Raw genomic sequence first — 24993 nt, forward strand, 5'->3', positions numbered from 1 at the left:
AAATACCTAAGGTATATTTGAACATTGCTGTGACAGATAAAACTGTATTTTTGCGGAGTACAGGTGATGCACTTGAGTGGCGAGGGCTGCTAGTAATGAGGCGGATAGCTTGATTTTGATTGTACTCATTAAATAATAGGTGGGTGGGATATGTGTTACCCCAAGCCTTGATTCCATAGTTAATATGAGGTTCCTGAAAGCCAAGTGAAGTAATAAAAAAGCCATGGTTGGAAAGATGGTCGTGCTGGTGCAAGGCCTGGATGCCAAATGCCATTTCTTTCTGATATGATCACCGAGATATCAATTTTCAAAGTACTTATATGCAACCCTTAAACAATCTGTATATAACCTTTTGTTCGTATTAAGAAATTTCCCCATGATGAAGATTTCTCTTGAATGCTTTCGGTAGGATTCCGTCACTTTTAATTACCCTGAAAAAGGAGGAGGAGGAGAAGGAGGTTGCCTTTATTGTGGCAGGAAGACTCTACGTCAAGTGGGGGAAGGGGAAATAGACGGGGGGGGGGGGTTGTAACTTGGGACATCTTAAATGAGTACAGTTCGACCCAAAACAGGTGGGCTCCTTAAGAATGCTGAAGAGGCCGCGTGGGGTGAGGAGAGCAGGCTCACGACTCTAGACTGCTCGCGCTAGACCGCTTTTTAGGGAAAAGTGTGCAATTAAAGCCAGCATGGAGGGTTCCAGTGTACGAGGGTCGATGTAAAGAGGCTGTATTTGGAGGAGGCTTGAAGGTTCTGTAGCGCACGAACTTCGGGCAGTGCCAAATTAGGTGCTGGAGATTGGCGGGAGTGGGGGAGGCGCAGAAGGGACATCGAGGCGGTAGAGACGGGGTGTACCATTTCCGGAAGGTCTCAGGGGTAAGGCTAGCATTAGCAAAATATTTGTTTATGAAAATTTCGGCTGATCTTGGGAGCGGGGGCAGGGCGGATAAAAAGCCGGTTGGAGTCAGGGCCTTGAGGCGGTCTTTTTTTTCCTTTTTGTAACGTAGAAGCTGTATCGCTGGTGGTAATGTCTCAGTAGGTGGAGGAGCCAAGTCGGGTAGCAGCGGAGGACTAGAGGTTATACACTCCCGCGCAGCCGAGTGGGCTGCCTGGTTCCCCGGTGATGACCCCTCATGTCCAGGTGAGGCGTAGATTGTCATTTCAGGTTGTTCTTTTTCAGGTCATCAGATCTCCATCCTGAAAAAGAACAACCTGAAATGACAATCTACGCCTAATATATATGCACATCATTGCTTATGATGGAGAATTTGTTGAAAAGTACTTTGATATATTTTTTGCATTACGTAGCACTACATGACATACATGTGCCCAATATTTGTTTTCTCACACCAAAGACTTCATTTTTTTAATTTGCGTAAAAATAAAAATAGGCAGTGATTTTACAGAAAGCAACGAATAGTAAAAGTAGAGAAAAGAAAAAGTGAAAAAAAAAGTGTATTTTTTACTAAAATCCTACCCAAAATATACAAAGAATTTGTTAAATAAAAATAATTGGTGTGCTGCTAGAGGAACATATTAAAGGAAGGGATAAGTTTTTCGAATCAAAGCTGTAGAGTAACTGCTGCTCCAGGATTGAGAAGTGGGCACGCACCGAGTATCCTAATGCTGTTTTACACAAAAAGTGTTCTGAAACAACTATTTTTGTAATCGCGAGAAACACCACTTAAAGGAAAAGTTTATTTGCAAGAGCCAGGGTTTTTTCTATAATAAAGTAAAAGTTGCGAAGCTTCTTTGAGCTGCCTAAGAAGAAAACAAACGTTCTTCAGACAAAATGTGAAACAACTTGGTTTCAAAATTAGACCGTGTTGATGGCCATGAAAAACTACAAACTGTTATCAGACATAGGCTTACCTTATAGAAAAGCTGAAAATATAAAGCAGGGGTATATAAATTACTCATTTTTTTTGAAAAGGAAATATCACGGTTACAACCAAATATTTTATTTTACAAAATTATTTTTATTCGTCTTGTAAACGTTGGTAGCAAATCAAAGTAAAAAAATTGAGTGGTTGAAGTAACGGTTATTTGTGAGCGCTAAAGAATATTTTATTTTATAAGTAATCTTGACAAACGCTGGAATGACAACTGCATATCTTATATTGGAAAGATGTGCAGGAGACAGTTACAAGAGAGCTCGAAAATCGGCTTGACCACTTTCCTAGAACAAATTCGCCTGTAGGTAGCTAAAATGTTTCACAAAGGCAGTTAAAACCGAAACACAAACCTCTTTTAAGCTTCAAACCACCTATAATCTCCTTGGTACCCTTATGTTTCAAACAATAAAATCAGAACCGCTAAGTACCCCACCAACTAGGTAAGGTTCCTCGCTCTTTTGAAGTTTTTTTTATCCATTCTACTAAAAATTAACCCAGGTCACACCACTTTGTCCATATCAACTAACCAAATAAAGTGCCTGGTGCGCACTCGGCTTTTTCGAGAGTCATTTTAGCTCCTCTGCACTACACTTTCTAAGCCACAAATCCTCACAAAATAGGAACGCGTCATCATTTCGTAATTGAAAATCAGAGGCATTATATTTACTGGAGGTATTCAGGTATGCAGGCGAATATACTCAGCGGCTTGTACAAAACAGTTATTTTGACAACACGATTTGGGTGGTTGATATCTCCTCCACCATATTCTCACGCTTCAAGGTTACATGCTTTTAGTTACATGCCCATCTTTGCCTCCTAAAATAAAGTGGCCAGGTGAGCACTGTGGTAATTCACTCTTCGAGTATGAAATACCTAGAAGTCGAAATTGCATGCCTGCTGGGTCCTCCCCCATTCTTGGTTCCTTAAGGAGTATCATGGGGAGCATATACAGAATTACCCTAACAGACTGATCTAATTAATCAGCATATCCAAAATATCAACGTTTCTCACGCACCAATTCACAAAAACGGGCACTTCTTTATAAAAACTAAAACTTGGGTCAACCCATTTTGAATAAAACAAAAAAGCTAGGTTTTGTACATAGCACTGGTGTGGCCAGTACATTCCCAAACTAACACCACCTGCGATGCAGACCACATAGATCACACAAAACGCAAAAAAAAACATTCAGCTTCTCAGGTATATTGATTAGCTATTTCGTCGTTATCATTGTGACTGCCATTGCCGAACTGCGAAAACCATACTTTTTCTGATGATCTCTTTTCCTTTATATAGTAGCCGTGAAACAATCTGGTACTCTTTACGTCTTTGTTTGTAGGATGAAGACGCACATTTTTTGGATTGGGGACAACGTGTGTCGTGGCCCACACAAATACCGAACCCATGAGATTAGTTTGCTTCCTCTGAAAAAATGCTTGAATTACGCTATTGACCTCCACCCTGCTTTTTCTATCATGAAAATATACACATACACCCATACACACATGTATGGATAAACATATACGTATATATATATATATATATATATATATATATATATATATATATATATATATATGTATATATATATATGTATGTATATAGAAAGTAAGGATTGGCAGTCAAGAATACCTCCGAAAGCAAAGGGGAGGTTGTGGTGGGTCATAGAAACAGATGAAGAATTTTTTGAGTCCGAAAGGAAGTTGTGAAAAAATGCCTGCCGGGTGGTATCCGTACCCACGACCTCCAGAATGCCGGTGTGTTGCGATATTCTGGAACTCGTGGGTTCGGATTCCACCGGGCGGGCATTTTTTCACCACTTTCTTTCTGACTGAAAAAAATTGTTCATCTGTTTCTATGACCCACCACAACCACCCCTTTGCTTTCCGGGGTTTTCTTGACTGTCAACCCTTACTTTCTATCATATTTCACAGAGCCCCTAATTTCCCATTTTTCCGATTCGCCACATGCATAGCCAGGGCCTCTGTTCTGGCAGTCTTGGTGCCAAAGGTAGCGTAAGAGGGTTCAACACTGGTCGACCACTCTCTGCATGTCGTAGACACTCGAGTCATGGCCCCGCGGTTAAAAAGAAGGTCCCCTTCACCCCGAGTAGTCCGAGTGGCGCTGGCTACCACCACCAGGTACAGGAAACAAACAATACCTAAAATAAATACCCAAGAAAGTGGTGGGGGAACAGCCCCACCCGTTGCGTAGTGGTTATCGCACCAGACCGGTATTGTGGATGTCGTGGGTTCGGATATCACCAGGCGGGCATTTTTCCCCCACTGTCTTTCTTACTCAAAAATTCTTCATCTGTTTCTATGACCCATCTCAACCTCCCATTTGCGTTTCAAGGTTTTCTTGACTGCCAACCGTTACTTTCTCTCATATTTCACCGAGCCCCTGATTTCCCATTTTTCCGATTCGCTTTATATATATATATATATTTATATATCTTCATATATATATGTATACATATATATATATATATATATATATATATATATAGATATATATATATATATATATATATATATATATATATATATATATATATATATATATATATATATATATATATTTATACCTATATATATAAAAAGTATGTATGTATATACAGTATATATGTACGTATGTATATATTCAGTGTACATGTATATACAGCGAGTCAAAATGGGAAAATGAGGGGCCCATTGAATTGGGAGATAAATAAAGGGTGGCCGTCAGGAAAACGTAGAACATCAGGGTGGCAGTCAGGCATAAGATCACATCGAGGTCTAACGCATATAAAGATGCAATGGTGTTACTGAGACGATGGGCGGCATGGTTTTTGGAAGATTTTTGTGATTGCAATGTCCGCAAAAAAACAAAGAATCAGTATAGATAATGGACTGTTGAAATTTAATTTCGAGGGCATGGTTCACGACAAGAAGTATACCGGAACCCTCTGCCATGAAGATACGAAGTATACACATTCATGGTTTCACTAATGTTCAAGCTGTGTCCATGAGCCACCCAAGACACAGTGGTGGAAGTTTTGAGGCGTCAGTACAAATGTCTGCACACTTGTATTTGTGGATAATAGACAAGAAGTGTTGCAGGATCGCACTTCTGGGCACTCTGTTTTTGTCGATATGTATAAAAGATACATAACATGATATATATCAAAGTGAATATGGGGCTGTAGAATGAGTGATATACATTTTTAGAGTATTTAAAAAGGAGACAGCGTATTGATGCTCCTCTGTCTCTATGTATCCGAAGTGAGAAGAAATAGATGGGCGGTTTAAAAAAAGAGGGGATATGGATGTATCATGAAACACTCAATTAAAAGTGTGGTGAGGCATTGCTGAGATTTCAAAAGCACAATGAAGATCCGCGTAGTTTCTCTGACGTCCTAGTCTCAACTCCTTACAATTTTACATCAATGCTTTTACCTGGACTAGTAGAAAAACCCAACTTTTAAGGCAAAGCCCGAGGCGCAGCACTGAGTCTAGCATTTGCAGGGATGTTTCAATCACTGACCCATGGAGGACATTCCGACAGTACAGCTGGGATCCTTTCAGAGCATTATAGACATGTTGAAGGAGTCAGCTTTGTCAGGAATGGTAGGATTGGTGCGAGAGAATCATAACAATGTTCATTGTTTTTAAGCATTGCGGTTTGAGCTATATCAAATGAGGGATAGATATAAATTTACTATCAAATACTAGCCAAATAAATTCTGTTTCCCTCTAACAGGAATTACTGAACCATTACACAGATATCAGGGTCTACATATATTCAAGGTTTCCGGAAGAATACAAGGACTTTTTCTAGGGTTCAGTTTAAAATCGTTTGTGTCCGCCCAGCAAAGATGTTTGTTCACCTAACGCTGAGCTTACCATTCAAAAATAAGAAGTTACCAGACATCCAATATATTTAAACGTGATCTGCATAAAGAGAACACGAAATCATTGGTGGCAATGCCTTCTGAAGCGAGTTCTTCTTAACAATAAACAGTGTACATCTCAACACGCCGCCTTGACCAACGCCATCTTTCCGGACTTATACATAGAAAAATGCACTGGAAATCTCACTCGAAAGGTTCTTTCTGACATGTAGCTAGCGAGAGGAGAGTGTTTGGCATTATGCCGGAAATGCCAAATGACTTCAGCTCAAGCAAGAGGCCGCAACGCAGGTCCTTTCATAGAACTTTTCTTTATTGAAGTAAACGTATGGAAAACGAAACATGGGTGAAGGCTTCGCCTACATAAGTTTCCAACTCGACCAGGTGATTGGTGGGAGATCTACCTGCCCTGAAGGCAGCCTGGCAGCTCTTGAAAACACCATTGTACCCTAATGAGTACATGAGTCTTATATTGCTCGTCTTCTCGCGCACCTTACACAGTCAGCTTGTGAGATCGGTTTGACGATATTTTCCAGGAGATGGTGGGTTTTTTCCTTGCTTAAAAAAACACAGCAGTAGCCTCCCTCGAAGAGCCTGTAAGCTGCCCCGAATTGATTATTTTCTTTTAGAGGTGAAGGAGTATTTCAAGTGTGCGTGTAAGTTTTGTATCGCATTGCATGTAATATTGTCTACTCCTGCAGCTGAAGACTCACCATTGCTGAGCGTAAATTTCAGATCATGAAGTGAGAAGGGGGAGTTACACGCGGGGGTCAACTTAGTATTATCGAGCAAGTACTTCTTGGTGAGTGTCGGTGTACGAGTGGTGGATGCCAGGAAGCTGCGCCATCGGTCACTTTTTCTCTCACGGTGCTTGCGTTTTGAAAGATACCAGGTTGTTGGACTTGGGGTATGGGCAAAGGGAACCCCACGCCTTCTTCTGGCCCTGTCATGCTTACATGCACGCCTCGCTCTTTCATGACCTCCTTGGATTGCGCGGGGCACCGGGGTCCCAGGGAATAGGCTTTCTGGGAGCATCGGTGATGCGTCCTGTTAAGAGGGCGCCTTTATTCACGGGTCAGTTTGCATTTCAGTTTGTCACCCTCGTTCAGTTTGTCACCCCTCGTTACATTACAGAAACAAGCTATTCGCGTCATCAACTCTGCACCCCGTCGATCTTCTTCCTTTCCACTATTTCAACAACTTCGGGTTTTGCCTCTAACTGAAATTTATCGGTACAGCCTCGGTATCTTATTTTTCAAAATTCTTAATCGCAAACTCGTATTAGAGGTTTTCGCAGTTCGCATGATTACTAATACGAATAACACGCGTTTTTCGAGTCAAAACAATTTCTTGCTTCCGAAGATTCGAACTAATTATGGTAAGCATACAATACAGTTTTCAGCGATATCTTTTTGGAATTCTTTACCCAGCTATATTATAACAAATTCTTTCTATAAGTTCAAAACTGTACTTAGGAACTACCTGCTTGACATTTAAATTTCATGTGGTATAAAAATGTTCCATTTTTTATTGTATCTCGTTGTTTATGTTTTGCTTGAAATCTACTACTTGTTATAACTGTATCTAAAGTTCTATTTAGTTTTATATTTTGTCTCTGAAAACATAGTTATGTATTGTTCAATAGTTCTGTATAGTTTTATAGTTTGGCTTTGTATATGTAGTTCTTTATGGTTCAATAGGTCTGTATACCTTTTTATTTTTTTTAACGTCGCTCGTAATATTTTGTGTATCGTCATCGGAGGTCCCGCGTACGGCTTCGGTCTTGGGACCTCCGTCTGTATTACAACCCATATGTAAATATGTATACATCCCTAAAGAAAATTGAATTGAATTGAAATTGAAATTGAATTTGAGTCGGTCGAAACTTCAGCAGTCAATCAGGCATTAGGGAACCAGGGCGTAGATGAGCATTATGCTGAGCACGAGGTCGCGGGTTCGATTCCGGGCCGCGGCGGCCGCTTTCCTGATTGAGGCGAAAAGCAAAAACACCCGTGTGTATGAGATTTCGGCGCAAGATCCCCAGATGGTCAAAATTAATCCGGAGCCCTCCACTACGGCGCGCCTCATCGCCTGCGTTGCGTCGGCGCGTTAAACCCTACAATCAATCAATCAGATGAGCATTATGTAAGAATATTTGGTATATATACAAGGGGTCAACAGCTGCCGTCATTCTCCATAAGGAGAGAAGTAAAATACCTATAAGGCAGGGCGTCAGACCCAATGTCTCCAATGTTATTCATCGCATGCGCACAAAAGGTATCAGAACGTTGGATTGGGAGAAGGTGGGAATAAGGGTTATTGGAGAATATCTCAGTAACGCCAGATTTTCTGATGACATTGCATTGCTAATTCACTCGGGGGAAGAATTGCAAAGCATGATTTACCCACTGGATGAACAGAGTACAACCGTAGGCCTGAAAATTACTACGCAGAAAACCAAAGTAATGATCAATAACCTCGGGACAGCACAACAGTTTGGGATAGGGGCAAGGTAGTGGAAGTGGTAAGCGAATATATCTACTTAGGCCAAGTTGTTACCCCGGGTCCCAACCATATTTCAGAGATAACTAAAGGATACGAATGCGGTGGAGTACATATGGCAGACATTCCCAGCTACTGAATGTTTTTGCTGAAGACCCCATTGTCGCTGAAGAAGAAAGTATATGACAGTTGCATCTTACCGGTACTCACCTACCGGGCAGAAACCTGTAGGCTCACTAAGAGGGTTGAACCGAAATTGAGAATGATAGATGTAACAATTAGGGAGAAGAAGAGAGCGGGGTGGATCAGGGAACAAATTCGGTTTAAAGACATATTAGTAGACATTAAGAAAAAATGGACCTGGGTAGGGCATGTAGAGCAAAGGCAAGATAATCGTTGGTCATTAAAGGTAAAAGAGTGGTCCCTAGAGAAGGCAACCGTTGCGGCGGGCGGGAGAAAGTTCGATGGGCAGATGAGATCAAGAAGCTTGCGGGGATAAATTGGTCACAGTTGGCACAGGACCGGAATAATGGGAGAATAATGGGAGATGCCTGTGATGAATGGCCACGTGAGTGATTGGCCGCGAAAGTGAGCCATCAGAACTACAGCGACGATGAGGAGGAAGAGGGCCGCGGATGTGTGACTGCGGAAGCTGGAACGAAAACAGCTGAAAGCCAAGCGGCGGAACAGGGCGGGGTCCGTTGGAACTACAACCTGAGACGCCTGGGCCACCTTAAACGGGAACGCCGCTGCCCTCCGCCAAAGCTCGGGAGCTCGTCTGGGCTCCGTCATTGAGATGCTGGTGCGCCGACTGCTGACGCGCCATTCCGGCTGTTGGGTGCTGCCGTTCATGCTGTTGGAGCGGCTAGAAACACGTCGTGACTGAGAGTGAGCTGACTTGCCTATTCTGCATTGCTCTGGGACATTGTGAACTTCGAGGTCATTTTGTGCATTTTTGAACGGTTGACTGTACGTACGTGTGACCCAAACCCGTCCTGTCTGTTAGGTCCCGACCTCTACTATGCTCACGTGCGGCGCTGGTCCTCCATGCGGTTGAATATAGTCTTCGGCGCGGTTAACAGTGCTCGTCTACCTGCATGCGTGGTCTTTGGCCCATTCATAACAAAAGTGGCGAGCCTGCCAGGAACCCACCAGTATTATCTGCAAAAAAGGTGAATGCTATGAGAACACATCACTAAAGAACAACATAGATGTGGAGAAGCTAATAGCGATCGGCTGGGTCACTCAGGACTAGAACGTCGCCAGTGGATCGACACCCAGCGGGTGGAGCAGGGTCGAGTAAGGGCAGCTGAGAGGGAGGCACTCCGTGAGGCAGCAGAACGGGAAAGAGAGGGACGGCGAGAACCTGCCGACATAGCCAAGGAAGCTGCAGAACGGGAAAAAGAGGGACGACGAGAAGCTGCCGAAATAGCCAGGGAAGCTGCTGAGCGGGAAATTTGATTTGTGGAGTTGAAGATTCGCATCCAAGAAATGTCAAAAACACCGCAACCATTACTAGTGGGAATAAAACGAATCCAAATGTGCCCGTCATGAATCCACAGAAACTCCTACCTCTGTTTGATGAGAGACACGACAATCTACACGCGTACTTGCAGCGCTTCGAGCGCGTCGCGACTGGGCAGGGGTGGCTGGAGGACAAATATGCCGTCGGCCTCTGTATGTGCTGCTCCAGGGAAGCGCTGACCGTGATTGGCCCCATGTCTGCAGAGGCGTCGCTTGACTACACCAAGGTCAAGAAAGCGTTACTCCAGCGGTCAAGATTCACGCCCCCAGGGTATCTGAAGAAGTTTTGGAAAGCTCGCGCAGAAGACGGCGAGCCGGGAAGGCAGTTTCGGTTTCAGGAAACATCAGTAACGTGCGTATACTGATGTTTCCTTTTTTGGGGCTTGAACTCTCGGAAGTGGCCTTTTGGGGTTTCGGTTGGCTTGAACGTTGGAGGTCGTTCCTTCCACTGTAATGCAGGGAGGAATGGCCCCACATCCACCTCATAGTGAAATGTCGTTTGGCAGCACGATCAATCAGGCCCCTGAACTTAGCACCCGTTCGGCTGCCCTTGGTTTCTCGAAACACTACTGATGAAGGTGTCGGGAGTGTGACGGGTGCCGCACACGACACTTTGAAAAAGGGAGAGAGATCGGTCCCACCGGAGATGGTTGGAACCACAACGGCTACTGCCTTAGCAAGTGGTGGGCTGACTAAGGCAACCCAGGGGGAGGGGTGAGAATGTACAACTTGCGGTACTGAGTCTCAGCCGAAACCAGACATCACTCCACCCCCAAGCGACCTGCGTTGGCGTACTTCCCCGCAAGAAAAGAGTCGAGCTTCTCTTGCGCCTTTGAGAGAATGTTTCCAGTGAACATTATTTTTTTTTTCTTTTTGAATTTCTCGCACACCATATTGTAGGAGGCGCGTGGGCCTCGGAAGTTCGCACAAGGGAGGGTAGCACAGCTGCAGTTGTCAGTAGAGTGGTCCAGTGCGGCGCATTTGGCCGCAGTTATTTTGCTGAGGCAGGAGTTTGTCCCGCGACGGACCGCTCGCACTCAAAACAGCGCCGTGGGCTTGAGATCAAGGAATAAATTGGCCACGTGACAATACAGACATGTGGATAAACCCGGCATTTATATATTGTCACGTGGCCGAAGACGAAGCAGTTGTCTTTAAAGAAAAACCACCCGCCACGGTGGCAAAGTGTCTAAGGTGTTGTGCTGCTGAGCGCGATGTCGCGGAATTGATTCCCGGCCGCGGCGGCCGCTTTTCTGATGGAGGCGAAAAGCAAAAATGGCCGTGTGTTCGAGATTTCGGCGCACGTAAATATCCCCGGGTGGTCAAAATATTCCGGAGCCCTCCACTACGGTGCGCCTCATCAATCAATTGAAGGAAAAGTTTATTGAAGCAAATTTGTGCTCCCCTAACAACTTGAAGAATACAAAGGCGGCGATGCAGCAGCCAACAAACAGGCGTGTACAAGCGCCGGTCGGCGATACCAATGCAGTGGCATCTGCTCTGCAGGCTTTTTTCTTTCGGAGCGAGTGTTTCTGGTACCCATTTACATTCAGATCGTCGTACATCAGAGAAGATAATTGTGGGCTAGAGACGTTAGGGCGAAACAGTCTACTTATCCGAATGAGACAGCCCATGCGACATAAAAATAAATACGGAAGATGCGTTTGGTTTGCGACTCAGATAACAGAGCCTGGCGTGGCCGGGCAGTAAAAACAAACAATTAATAAACAAACCCATACATGGTTTGTGGCACTATTGTCGAAGTACTCAGTGGTCAAAGATCAGGATGATGTGATAGGAATGAATTCGCTTTTTGTATCTGCGGATGCCGATGCGTCTCACGGCCGAGACGCCCTCATCCTTCATAACCTCAAGAAGATTCGCATCTCTTTCGTTCAATAGATCTTGCTCAATCATCATGCACTGAGAGCTGTTGAGGCTTCGGTGGGGTGTGAACCGCATATCCAGATCAACCATTCCAGCATTATCTAGAAGCTGTGTGGGCTGCTTCTTGTTCACTTCGATAAGGACCTCACCCGTCCTTGGTTTTAAGACTTGTATGATGTTCGAATTATACCTTCACGATATTTTGTAATCGAGAACTGTTATTTTTTTACAAGAGAGAGTGGGCTTTGTCCCGAGATTCCATAACAAGAAATCAAAAATGAATTTCAGGTTCAAACAAGCCTAAGGTGCGCAATGAAAGAAGATATACTTCGGAGAGGGCTCGTTTTAGGCACCGAACATGTTTTGAGGGGGATCTAGAATATACCATTAGATATAGTAAACAGAAGGTCCCGGGGAAACTTTCTTCCGCAGCCTTTCTCCTGACTTTTTTCTGCAGCTGCCTCAATGGTCAACAGATAGGGTGCCGAAACTCCTCAGCTTAACAAAGTTACAACGTTCACCGTTTGTGATTTCTTCCCCTCCACCTTTCAAGACATCTTCATGGTTCGTTACAACATAGGTTGGGGGCTCGGGGTCCGCGATGTTGCCAACACCGTCACCGAGATTACTCAAAGAAAAATTTGATATTTAATAGAAAAATTTATCTTATAATTTTCGTGAGGGTGCTCTTCTGTTCGAGGCTCGAGCAGGTTGGTTGTAAGTAACAGTTTGTGTGGAAGTATACAAAAATATATCGGTATCTGCTGTCCGCGAAAACTAAATAAACTATGTGGCACGTGATGCTAAAAAGTGAGTGTGGAAGTATGTATAAACAGTAGGGTTATCCGCTGTCTGCAGAAACAAATCAAACTGTGGTGCTTGTGATGTTAAAAAATTAGTTTGTTCATTGAAAGCTGTGAGAAGGAAATTTTGGTCTTCATGATGCCGCTAGTTTTAGGTTTGCTCAGAAGAAACAATGTTCCAGCCTTTCTAGGTGCATGAAAAAAGGTTAAAACTATCGTGGAAGAAAACCAGAGCGAGGGATGTTGCCAAGGGCAGCCTGCACTTTTAATGAAGAAATTATGTTTACCCTTGCCTCAGAGCGATGCAAGAAATTAATTATCATAGGGTTTCGTGGGCTATATACGTAATTAGGGTGACACCTTTACTCTATATTACAATGATGATACTTCCTTTATAGCTGCTTATCCGGTTGTTCTCAAAGAACTGCAACATGACTATCCTGGTATCTGATTTATCTGTGATGTTGTGAGCCTTACTGTCAAGGTATAATGATGTGAACCATTCAACACTCCTATTCCGGGTTCACATAAAATCCCCGAATACCTAAAGGCGTTTGTATGCAGGTGCTGTTATATATATTGAGCAGTGTACACTTGTTTTCAAAAAGTATCTTGAACACTGCCTCGCGTGTTACTTCCACTAAATTATGCGTATCGGCGTTTCAAATAGAAGTACACGGAACATTGCTGTGAATAACAAGGTAGTTTTATTACTTGGAACACTGATTCACGTAAAATGGTTATGAATTTTTCTGGTGCCCATTCTGATTATCTTCAAAAAGGGCTTTTTATACAGGAAAGCGATTTTTACGGGTTTGGATGCTATATATTGAACCCCACTTCTAAAATGTATGAATTTTCTTGTGGGTGCAAACGGAAGAATTATATCAAGTTGGTAGATGCTTAGGTTTCGAAGAGAACATCAAGCACTGCTTTAAAATAACCATGAAATGGAACATGAAGTGATATAACAAATCAAACCAGTAATCGCCGTTAGAAAATTTTCTGTGACAGTTGCCAAGATTTCCATATCACAGCACTGTTGAATACCGAAATTTGTCGAAAAAAAATGGAGTAGTACACGAAAGACTTAAGCTTCACGTGTCGAATCTCGTATTTAAACAATACAAGATACACCTAAAGTTCGTTAACGCGACACTTATGGGATCGCCAAAAATGTCCGTAATGTTCGATTGTCGGAATATCCAATCAACCAAAAAATGCTACATTTTTCCTACGCATGAGAGGCTCATATTTGCTCATGAAATTTGTAACCTGCTTCGTTTTTCGTGGCGAATTTGGTCGGCAACAACTCTAATATTGCCAGTTGCTGTGCGTACACCATCATGCTAGATGTGCTCACAAAAGTCCTCCACACGGAGAAGGCTTCTGCGGCTCGTTTCGGTGTGCGTTACAGTAAGGGGGGAAAGGGGGGCAGGTGGTCACAATCGTCACCACTACCGATAGCTTCACTATTTGTATTAGGCGGCCTTTTACACTATTTAGCCTATACATCTGCCCATAATAAAGGATGCCGATAACCATGCGGTTGGACCCTGCAGCATTTCTTTTTTTTTCAGCTATGCATTATCTTTGCTCTTGGAAATTTTTTTTCTGCTCTCTGTTAATCGACTGGTCGAGCTCGCAGGTGGCGATGCTACGTGAAAATAACTCTTGCGCGTTAGGTTTTTTTTTTCAAATTAAAAAAAAGTTGCGTTATTGCGACTCTTGTATGTAGTTGTAGAGACCACGCTGGGAGGATGAATTAACTTATTCTCCGTATTAACTTGAGTGGAATAAAAACCTTTCACTGGAGATGGTATACAATATTTTTGGAAAGAAATCATTATCCCTTAAACAGGGCTCATCGAAAAAATCAATTCTGAGAATAGAAGTATTTCGTATACTTGACCTAAGAATAGCTGTTTACCTCAAATTTTACGAAAAAGGACCAGCCTACAATATTTCAAGCCAACTCAATAGTGCTTGGCTGTAAGTAGCAATTCCACATATTTTCCTCTATGCAGAAAGATTGATGAACAAACATTGCTTTAGGTACAAGTGTGTTAGCAAATATTCTAGTACAACTGCCCAGAACGGACTTCAAAATGCGGTATGAAAAAAACTCCCCCCACCTCCCCGAAGGTGATCGTGCGGACATGCGAATGCATTGGGTGCACCGATGAGTGCGCTGCGGCAAGCAGTAACGGAGAGAGGCGTGCGCTCCACTGCATTTATAGACATTTTCCGAGCGGAGCGAACGGAGAGAGGGTACACGGACAGGAGAGAGAGACCCGCGCAACACGCCCACTCCGCGCGCGAGCTTTCTCTCCCGCCCAGCTCCGCGATGCGAGCGCCCTCACACGCCCGAGCGCGCTCCTCCTCTCCACTCATTCTCCGCTACTCCGCCCGAGCTCCGCGATGCGAGCGCCCTCACACGCCCGAGCGCGCTCGTCCTCTCCCCCTGCCCTCTGCTATTCCCGCCCGAGCAACCACCTGCTCCGGTTACTAGGCGCGCCACAGCTGTTGCTAGGGGCGAGGAGGAGCGCGGAGAGATAACACCTGCGGGCGCACGCCGACGGAGCACGACAACCCCCGACTAAGAAATGCATTCGCATTCACGACGACGACGACGACGACGACGAAGGCAGTACTACGAGGCGCGCGCTTAGGTGCCCTCGCGCTGGAGGAATGCAAGCGCACGCCGACGGAGCGCGACAACCCCGGACTAAGAAATACATTCGCATATAAAACATAAAAACTATTCTTCCTCTGCGCACGAAATAACGTAACTAAAGCTCGTAAGTACCCATTGCAGCAATAGAGACATGTTTTTTATCCCTGTTTCGACAAATAAGAACCAATCATTTGTAGAAAAAGGCAAAAACAAGCCCAATAGAGTCCGATGATCACAACATATGTGGGAATGTAGTGCAAGAGTGTATTCAGAAAAAAGGCTACCAGCCGATATTAGCGGTACAACACTCGCAGAAAAAGCCCGCCAAAAGCACGTGGCAATAACGTTCAATAAAAACAGCATCGAATACCCTAAGATCACCAAACAAAAGGAGTAGGTATATTCACAATGTTAATTTAGCCAAAAGTTTCATAAGCAGCTTCCAAAAGGTTTCTCTCAATAAACGCTACTTGTCAAGACAATTTGTAGTTCATTGAGAGTACACATCGAAAAAATAATCTTAGCCGCAATCGTCTGTCTCTTTACAGCTCACTCACGAGATTGCTAGGGACATGTTACATACCTAAATTTAGAAAGGAAACTTGTAACCATACATTCAATGTCAATCAAGAGTAATGAAGGCATCCTAAATAAATAAAGCCAAACTTGATAGATACAAGTGACAAATTTTAGTGTACAAACGTACCATTATTCGGGCCGAAACATTTTGCATGACGTAAAATTCGCATCTCTGAGTTATAAAAGGCAGTGAATGTACTTATGACAAAACCAGTGCTTGTCCCATGCCCAAAATTAAACTTTGTTCAAGTCAAAAACTTGTTAAAACAATTAGGTGCATTTGCAATCCTTGATGTGCTTGGATGTCAGATCACATTACGAATGTTATCAATAAAACCCGCCGCCTAATGACCAGTATATACTATCATGTTTGCTCCCATCAGTTGCAGGACTGATGTGAAAAATTGTCTGAGGAATTGCACATAAATATTATAAACCACAGAGGAGTGTCAGTACCTATATTAACGCCATAACTCCAAATTCAGGATCATCCACTTTGTGCTAATGACCAGAAATCGACAAGGACGGCATAACACTTCGGTGGTAATTGGTATGGCTGTTGGATCCGTCAATCATTGAAAACTTCAATAATGCCTAACTACTTGAAGTCGTTCAAGGCAGAGCTCAGCTTGCATCCATTATTTAACCCCTAATTATACCTGTCTCGTTCAAGACTTTCAACAGACTGCGACCTAAATCACACAAGCAACTATTAAAGAAAGGCGACGGCAATAATTTCGAAACTATAGGCCTGTGTCGATTCTTCCTACTTTTTTAAAACCATTTGAAAAACTCTTGCACTCCCAAATATCAAAATTTATTACCAAGCATACCCTGCTTATCCGAAATTAGTTCTGTAAAACTAAATCGACAAAACTCTCTTCGAGCAAAAACAGTATATTCTTACGCAATTCAAAAATAAGAATGTCGTTATAGGTGTTTTCAAAGATTATTCAAAAGCTTTCGGCATGATATACTACGACTTACCTATAATAAAACCCGAAAAATTCGGTATACGTGGGCATGCCGCACTGATTGTCAAATGATACCTTTATAACAGACAAAAGGTAGTTTTTGTAGAAAATGCGTTTTCTAACGTCAGACCACTTGTATCGGGCACTCCACAAGAGAGCATACTCGGCCCTCTATTGTGTAATATATAAATTACGATTTAATAATTATTAGTTCCTCCACAAAATCAGTAATCTATGCTGATGACACCAGGATCTTTTCTTTTCAGCTAAAAACCTAAATTAACTAATGCTCACATGCAATTTCTCAATAAAATTGTTGTAGAAATGGTCTCAGGCAAACTATATTCGCATAAATGGAAACAAAACCCAGGCTGTGATATTTCTTCCTCTAAACAAACAACTTCCGGTTCACGATGGTATTAGTCTGAATTCGCGACCGATAGAAATTCTAGATTGCTTATAGGTTCCTTGGTGTCGTCTTTTGTGCCTCTATGACCTGGGCAAATCTTGTGAACAATGTGATAACAAAACTAGCTCACATAACCTGTGTTGTTGGACGTGTTGGATATCTTCCAAAATGTACAAAACTGTTGCTTTACAACACTCTTTTTTGTTGCCTTCTTTATTACAGCCATTTAGTGTGGGGCACAGCGACAAGTTCTTGTCTGATTCGCCTTTTCCTTTTACAAAAAGTTTTTGAAGCCTATTTTTATGTCCCCTACATATCACCAAGTTCTGCTCTTTTTCTTCAGGATGGGGGATTTCCTATACAAGAAGTTCGGGCAAGATGGACCCGCACCGAGTACCTGCAACCCAACCGTTGAGCAACCAGTCCAATCGACATGGCAGCCAAACCCGCAAAAGTAGTGAGGCCGGGCTCCGGTCTGGTTGTCTGGCACTGGAACGCCAACGGCTTCCGGTGCCGGAGGGCGGTCCTGCAGCAGCTTTTGAAGGGCATCGATAGGCAGCCCGATGTTATAATGGTGCAGGAGACACATATGGAGAACCCGCCGTCCTTGCCTGGCTACCGGGTACACGCGAGCCCGCCGAGCGCTCGAGAGTGTGGAAAGGGAGCCGCGCAGGGGGTGTGCACGTTCATTAGGAAGGGCCTCATCTACATCGAACACGGGAACCTGCTGGGGAGGAGCAACATCGATTACTGCGCCACTGAAGTGCTGATCGGGAAGAAGCGAAAGGAGGCCTTCCTCCTGCTTAATATCTACAGTAATCCGAAACACACTCAACAGAAATTCAAGACCCCTCTCTACAAGGCCTCAAGGGTTGCTCCCAATGCAACGACCGTAGTCTGCGGGGATTTCAACGCGCCTCATGAGGAGTTGGGATATGGCCGCACGACCGTTAAAGGCAGAGAGCTCCTCGAGGACGCTATGAATGCGGGCTTTACACTGCTCACGAACCCCAAGACCCCTACGCGCATAGGCACGTCGATCACGAGGGACTCTAACCCGGACCTCTCCTTTGTGCGAGGGGCTGGCGGCCTCGTAACCTGGAGGAACACTGGGCTAAACTTGGGCAGTGACCACTACATTATTGAGATGATCCTCCCTACCAGCCAGACCCCCGCACGCGGGAGAGGAGTACGCCAACACCGGGTCACGGGCTGGCCTCGCTTCCGCACCGTCATGCAGGATGCGTCTGTAGGGGATATCACCTCCATCGAGGCGTGGACCGAGTCACTGAAGAAGGCGGTCGAGGAAGCGACCGACACTGTCGAGACGAGCGAGGACACGCAGCAAATGGACAGCCGCCTGGTTCATATGCTGGAGGCCAGGAGGTCGCTACAGAACAGATGGAAGCGCCAGAGAAGCAATCGTAAGCTTCGAAAGAGGGTTGCGGAGCTGGGGATAGCCATCGAGCGGTACAGCAAAGTGCTGAGCTCCCAGCAGTGGCACGCGGTCTGTAACGCCGCGGACGGGCAGCTGCACACCGGGCGAACCTGGAAGCTCCTGCGTCACCTCCTCGACAGCACTTCCACCCGAGGGTTTCAACAACACAGGCTCTCGCAGATCATGGCCACTACGGTCAAGTCGATCGGCGAACGAGAGACCGGGAGAAAGATTAACGAAAAGTACCTCCCACGCACGGCGACGGAGAAACATGCTGACTATTGCGGCACACCCAACCCAGGCCTCGACAGTTGCATCGAGGAATGGGAGGTGCGGGCAGTACTGCAGGAGTTGAACTGCAAATCGGCGGCGGGCCCAGACCTCATACCAAACAAAGCCCTACGCAACCTAAACGACGGGGCGATTGCCGACCTCACCCGGTACTACAACCGCTGTTGGCTAGCCGGAAAGCTGCCCCAGCAATGGAAGACCGCGCGTACCGTGCTGATCCCCAAGCCGGGCAAGCCACCAAGCATCGACAACCTGCGCCCGATCTCCCTCACGTCCTGCGTGGGGAAGATCCTGGAACACGTACTAAAGAACAGATGGCAACGCTACCTGGAGTCCGAAGGCCTCTACCCCGAAACCATGCTGGGGTTCAGGGAGAGGCTCAGCACACAAGACGCCATGCTAATGCTGCGACACGAGATAATCGACAGACCCGTCCACTCGCAAGACAACAGGGCGGTGCTGGGCCTCGACCTACAGAGCGCCTTCGATAAGGTGAAGCATTCTGCTATCCTGGCGCAGGTGTCTAGCCTCGGCTTGGGCCAGCGCTCGTACGACTACATTCAAGAATTCCTGACTGGGAGAACTGCAAAGATCCAGGCCGGGGACCTACAACTGGAAGAGCGAGAGCTGGGCAGCGTTGGCACGCCGCAGGGCTCGGTCATCTCGCCCCTGCTATTCAATCTCGTTATGATCGGGGTGGCCAACAAGCTGCTCTCGGAGGTCCCGCAGGTCCGCCACAGCATCTATGCGGACGACATCACGCTGTGGGTCCCCGGGGAGAGCGACGGTCACATCGAGGACACGCTGCAGGCGGCCATCAATACCATAGAGGACCACCTCGACGGCACTGGCCTCGTGTGCTCCCCACAGAAGTCGGAACTACTAGTCATTCCTCCGCCTGGCAGGAACCGAAAGCAAGCGCTCGTCGGCGCCGAGGGAATTACCCTCCGCACGAGGGACGGCACAGTCATACCGAGAGTGCAGGTACTCAGGGTCCTCGGAATGCTTCTGGAAGCCAGCGGCGGCAATACTGCCACAGTGAACCGGCTGACCACCAAGATTGGGGCAGCCAGCCACCTCATAAAGAGAGTGGCGACGAGACACCGGGGCATGAGAGAAGCCAGCTTGCTTCGGCTAGTACAGTCGTTTGCCATTAGCCACGTCGCGTACGTGGGGGACTTCCACGTGTGGAAGGTCCAAGAGCGAGAACGAATCAATGCGGCAATACGGAAGGCTTACAAAGCGGCCCTGGGTCTATTGGACTGTACCAGCCCGGCAAGGCTCTTCGAGCTGGGCGTTCACAACTCCATGGAAGAGATTGCCGAGGCGCAAAGGACCGCGCAACTGGAGCGACTCTCGACGACCAGAACGGGCAGGAACATCCTCGCCCGGCTGGGACTCGATGGGCGAAGTGTACCTAGCGAGGCGGTTATGCTACGAGAGACGGAGCATGCGCTCCCGTCGAGGACCCTGCAGAGACTGAGGGTAACGCCTCTACCTCGCAACGTCAACCCCAACTACAACCCGGAAAGACGTGCGGCAAGACCGAGAACCCTTATGGACACGTACGCTAGCGACACCGGCGCGCTCTTCGTGGACGCGGCACGGTACGCCGGATCAAGAGACAAGTTCGTGGCGGTGGCGGTAAAGGCCCCACCCGGGGAAATCTACAGCGCGTGCAGCGTGCGAGTGCGATCGGTGCAGCAAGCTGCGGAAGCGGCAATAGCGCTCGCCCTTACGGACCAGAGGTGTTCCACGGTGTTGAGCGACTCCCGCTCTGCCATCAGGAGCTACGCCCGCAACCGTGTGTGCAAAAGTGCTGCGAAAATCTGTGAAGTGCAGTGCAGTGACTCCAATGCAGCGGACACTGTGCCGGCCACCTACCTTCGGTGGTTCCCGGCGCACACCCCCGCAACCAGCGGCCCGCACCCCAACCGCAACGAGACGGCGGACGCCGCCGCGCGTGCTCACACCCACCGCGCGGAGGCGGCCGGAGGGACGGGCCCGCTGAACACCTCCGAGGAACCGCACGAAGGCCGGACCGGGGGGTGTGAGTGGCGGTGTGGTGCGTGCAGCGAGTGCGAGTGTTCGGTGTAGCGAAATGTCGGGCCCCAGTGAGGTGAGCGAGGACGAAGAGGAGGCGGATCCGCTGCTGGGATACGCCGAGATGTTGGACTGGTACCGTGCCGGTCGCCAGACCATGCCACCGCCTCATCCAAGACTCACGCGAGAGCAGGCAGTGCGGTTTAGGCAGCTGCAAACCAACTCTGTGCTCACGCCGGCGCTGGCGCGCTACGTGTGCCCGGAGGTGTTTGACAGTGAGCAGTGCAGTGTGTGTGGAAGTGCAACAGCGACTCTTGCCCACATTCTCTGGGACTGCACTACGGACCTGTGTCCACCCGGGTCACACCCGGGGGGCTTACCGACGGACGTGGTGTGGGCTATGCAGTCAAGAGACTATGAAGTGCAGTTGCAGGTAGTCCAGCGGGTCGAGGCGGCTCTCGCCCGGCAATCCCGAGGGCGGGCTGATGCCGCGCGGGACCGAGGGATGCGAGCCCTGGGGACCGCCGGCGGTCCGGCCGGCCCGAGTGGAGGTCGGGGGGACACCGCGCCTTGACGACAGGCCTAGAATAGTCGGGCTGTGGGGGATCCTGCGTGGTCCGCCTGCAGCCTCCGTAGGATTTTTGATCCAATAAAGTCGATTTCTCTCTCTCTCTCTTCAGGATGGTGTGATCAACAACTGGCAGCTATACGAATATGGTCTCAGAGCTCAAGGTAAATAGAAACATCTAGGAGCAATATACATCCGAAATCTTGCTGACCTATGTCAAAAAAACTGGTTACTCCTCACTAGGCAAAGAGAACAATTGATTGTGTCTACGGCATAAACAAACTCCGGAAAAGCACTTGTATAACACAGTTTTCTATCTATTTATATAAATACGTTATTCTCAGTTTCAATTTGCCTACATGCTCACTTCGTGAATTACGTAGTATATATGAAAAAATGTGTTATTGTTGATTTATCTTTGTGGTACTATACACATGTCAAAATTACACTCCGGATGTATATAAGTCAACGTTTATTGTATGTTTGTTCAATGAGTCAATCGGTTCCTCTTTCACAAATGTATCTCGATTGCAACTTTGTTTCTTTCTTTGCGCTGTGTAACTGCTGTGAATTAAGGGAGCTGCGACTTCGTCAAGCTGCTTGAAACCACTTTTTTCTGCAATTTCCCCTGTCTGTATCTACAAGGAAGAAATAAACATTAATATAACATTATTATTATTTTAAATAATAATAATAATATAGCTGCCTGATTCTTCTCAAAAGCTGCAGAAATCATGAAAAGTTTCCAACACATAAGTGTATCAACAGTTTCAGATGAAATATACGGCGAGGAGAAGCATAACCCCATCCTGAATTGACGAAGTAGGTGGCGAATCCAGGATGTTTTTCTTCCAGGAAATATTTTCGCCGGCATTTGCTTCAAGCTCTGTCAACCACTGTCAAAACACTCCTTTGCCCACGCTCGGAAAGAACGAGGTGCGACAACAGTTATTTTTAATTGCAGGCGGCCAGGTTCGTTCATGTGCACGTGTGCCAAATTCGCTGGTGTTACTGAGAGTTTACAGGGATGCAGGAGAACATTTTAAACTGAATAGTTTTCTTCGTTAACAAAGATTACATGGGACAGACAGCGCTTTACAAAAAAAGAAAGAAGAAACTTTTATGCGGACGCCGACTTTGTGCGCGCAGGCAATAAATTGGGGGATGCCCAACAATGTGCACACGACCGCGCTGGGAGACAAACGCACGGCGTCAACTGTACGCGCAACAACTATAAAACCCTACACACAATGGGAGAATACAGACACTATCTGGGAGGCTTACATCTTAATCCACGGCAACAACAACAAAAAAAAACATAGCAGGTACGACAGATCTACGCTACCCAGGAAAAACTAGCAGGACGCATATATCTTACCCTTTGCGTGGCTATGGTAACCGCGAGCTCAATGATGAAAAGACATGGCGAAGTCAGTTTGGCTTCGCAGGGCATCTGCTTACGTTTTTGGGATCCGAGGTGCGGAGTCTGGTCGGCCTAAGGACCCGCGATGACGAGGCGAACTCGATCCCGTAGATGAGGCACTGTTGGTTCCACCATGAGCCTACCAACGGACTTCGCTGAAGCCGCGTCACACCCGGACCCTTCCCAGTCTCTTGCATGTCGAAAAATTTTCCGTCGACTGCCTCTACCTCCTTCTCGCACACCGTTAAAATACCTTTGCTCTCTTCTTGTCTATCCTGCACATTTCCACGTCCACTATCCCTATTCGTTCATTATTTCTATCGGCCCCCGGCTCAACGCCGCATCGGTGACAGTGGGGCTGCTCCCCAATGGTGACATCGCCTTCCCGGTTTCGCGGGAGCAGCCCGAGCTGGATGAAACTGGTTCCCCTTGTCGCACCCACCTCACCTCCCGGGAAATCCAATTAGCCACGAGCGAGCTCAACTGCCGTGACCCCGGTACGTGCCCTCTTAATAGCAGAGACAACGAAAGGCAGGGGAAAAAACAAACGCGGGAACAGTGAACTTGGTGATTCAGAGGACCAAGCGCGTTCAAAAATGGCCGTTCTCTGCTGAGGAATCCGTCATGTTGCTCGACCGAAAAAATACTTGAGGGCCTGGGCGGCTGTTTGTCACACTGCTCCCCCCTAAGGAATATTCTACCAGAATAATAGCACTTACACGAACGACAGGCCATGAGTCCTGCCCGCCACTCTGAACAGGCGACACACTAAACAGGAAATGATAAAAAGAAACAAAAGGGCCCGTAAATAGGGTCAGTATTCCTGTGGTCACGCAGATACGATGCATGGTTGAAACACATACAAACCGACCCGAGCACAGTCTCACAGCAGCACTTTCAGTCGGCTGTACTGAGCACATTCACGCACCACCATCTCGCACAAGCAACTGTTCCAGGTTTTCGTTCGCCGTTGGTGCTCACCACTGACGCACCATAAAGCCACTTCCTGAAAATACGCCGAACCAAAAATACCGCACACTTTGTTTTACAGAAAATTGAGAAAACAAAGGTATCCTCCGTTAAAACACACTTCACGGGCCTAGAAGACGCAAGTACGTTGCGCTACTCCAAAAAAGAATGCACACTACGCCCGAAAATGCATCCCTGTACAAACCAAAAACATTCACCCTACGCGGATACTACATTGGCGTGCTTCGAGGACGCAAGCAGCATCACGCTGAAAAAAAAACTACAGCATACCCAAACACGCCACATGTGTTTGACGCTTCAATGCACTCCCGCTTTGGCAAGCGGTCTCTTGTGCTCAGTGTGCACTTCTCGGCCAGCGGATCGTGTGAGAAGTCCCCCGAGGGGTAGAAAACGACAATCGCCCACATGACCCCTGAGCCCCACGTGGACGTCGTGGGCAGCATGAAAGACAGCCACTCACCATTATCCCTATCTCTCTACCGCGGAAGTCTGGACTCCGTGAGCGCTGGCCTCCACGTCCCTTGCATGTTGCGAGCATCGCTCGCTCATGCGCATGTACCAACTGGTAGTCACAACATCTGGTAGCTGGAACACCACAGAACATAATCAGCTACTCGCCACTCCAACCAAAGCTCGGGGCCTCCCCCCACTCTCCTCGACGACGTCTCTGACCCTTACGGTCTTCTATTTTGCCCTCTGGCTCAGACTTTGCACGGCACCTTAGATGCACCTACGTCTTATCTCCGGAGCCCAGGCTCAAACTCGACTTTGCTCCTTGAGTTCGCCTCACAGTCGCGTTTTTCTCGAGCCCTGGATCAAACTTTCTTTGGCTCATTGATGGCGCCTCACACTTTTTTCTCTAGATCCCCAGCTGAGACGATTCTTGGTTGCATATCTCCGCCTTCTGTTCCAACCCTATCTCCTTTCTGTTACCAACTAGTTTGGCCTCTTCCTTCTACCTTTGCGGTCTTCGTTTCATCTCAACAGAACGTTTCATCTCCTCTTTTTCGTATTCTTCCCAGAAAATTTGCCTTTGCCCATGGAGCACATCCATGTCACCCCTGGCGCCTATTCCTAGCTCCTTTTCCACAACCGTACGAATAA

Source organism: Haemaphysalis longicornis, unplaced genomic scaffold (genome assembly GCF_048455015.1).
Source record: "Haemaphysalis longicornis isolate Haplotype H1 unplaced genomic scaffold, Haemaphysalis longicornis Haplotype H1 scaffold_11, whole genome shotgun sequence".
Classification (NCBI taxonomy): Eukaryota; Metazoa; Arthropoda; class Arachnida; order Ixodida; family Ixodidae; genus Haemaphysalis; species Haemaphysalis longicornis.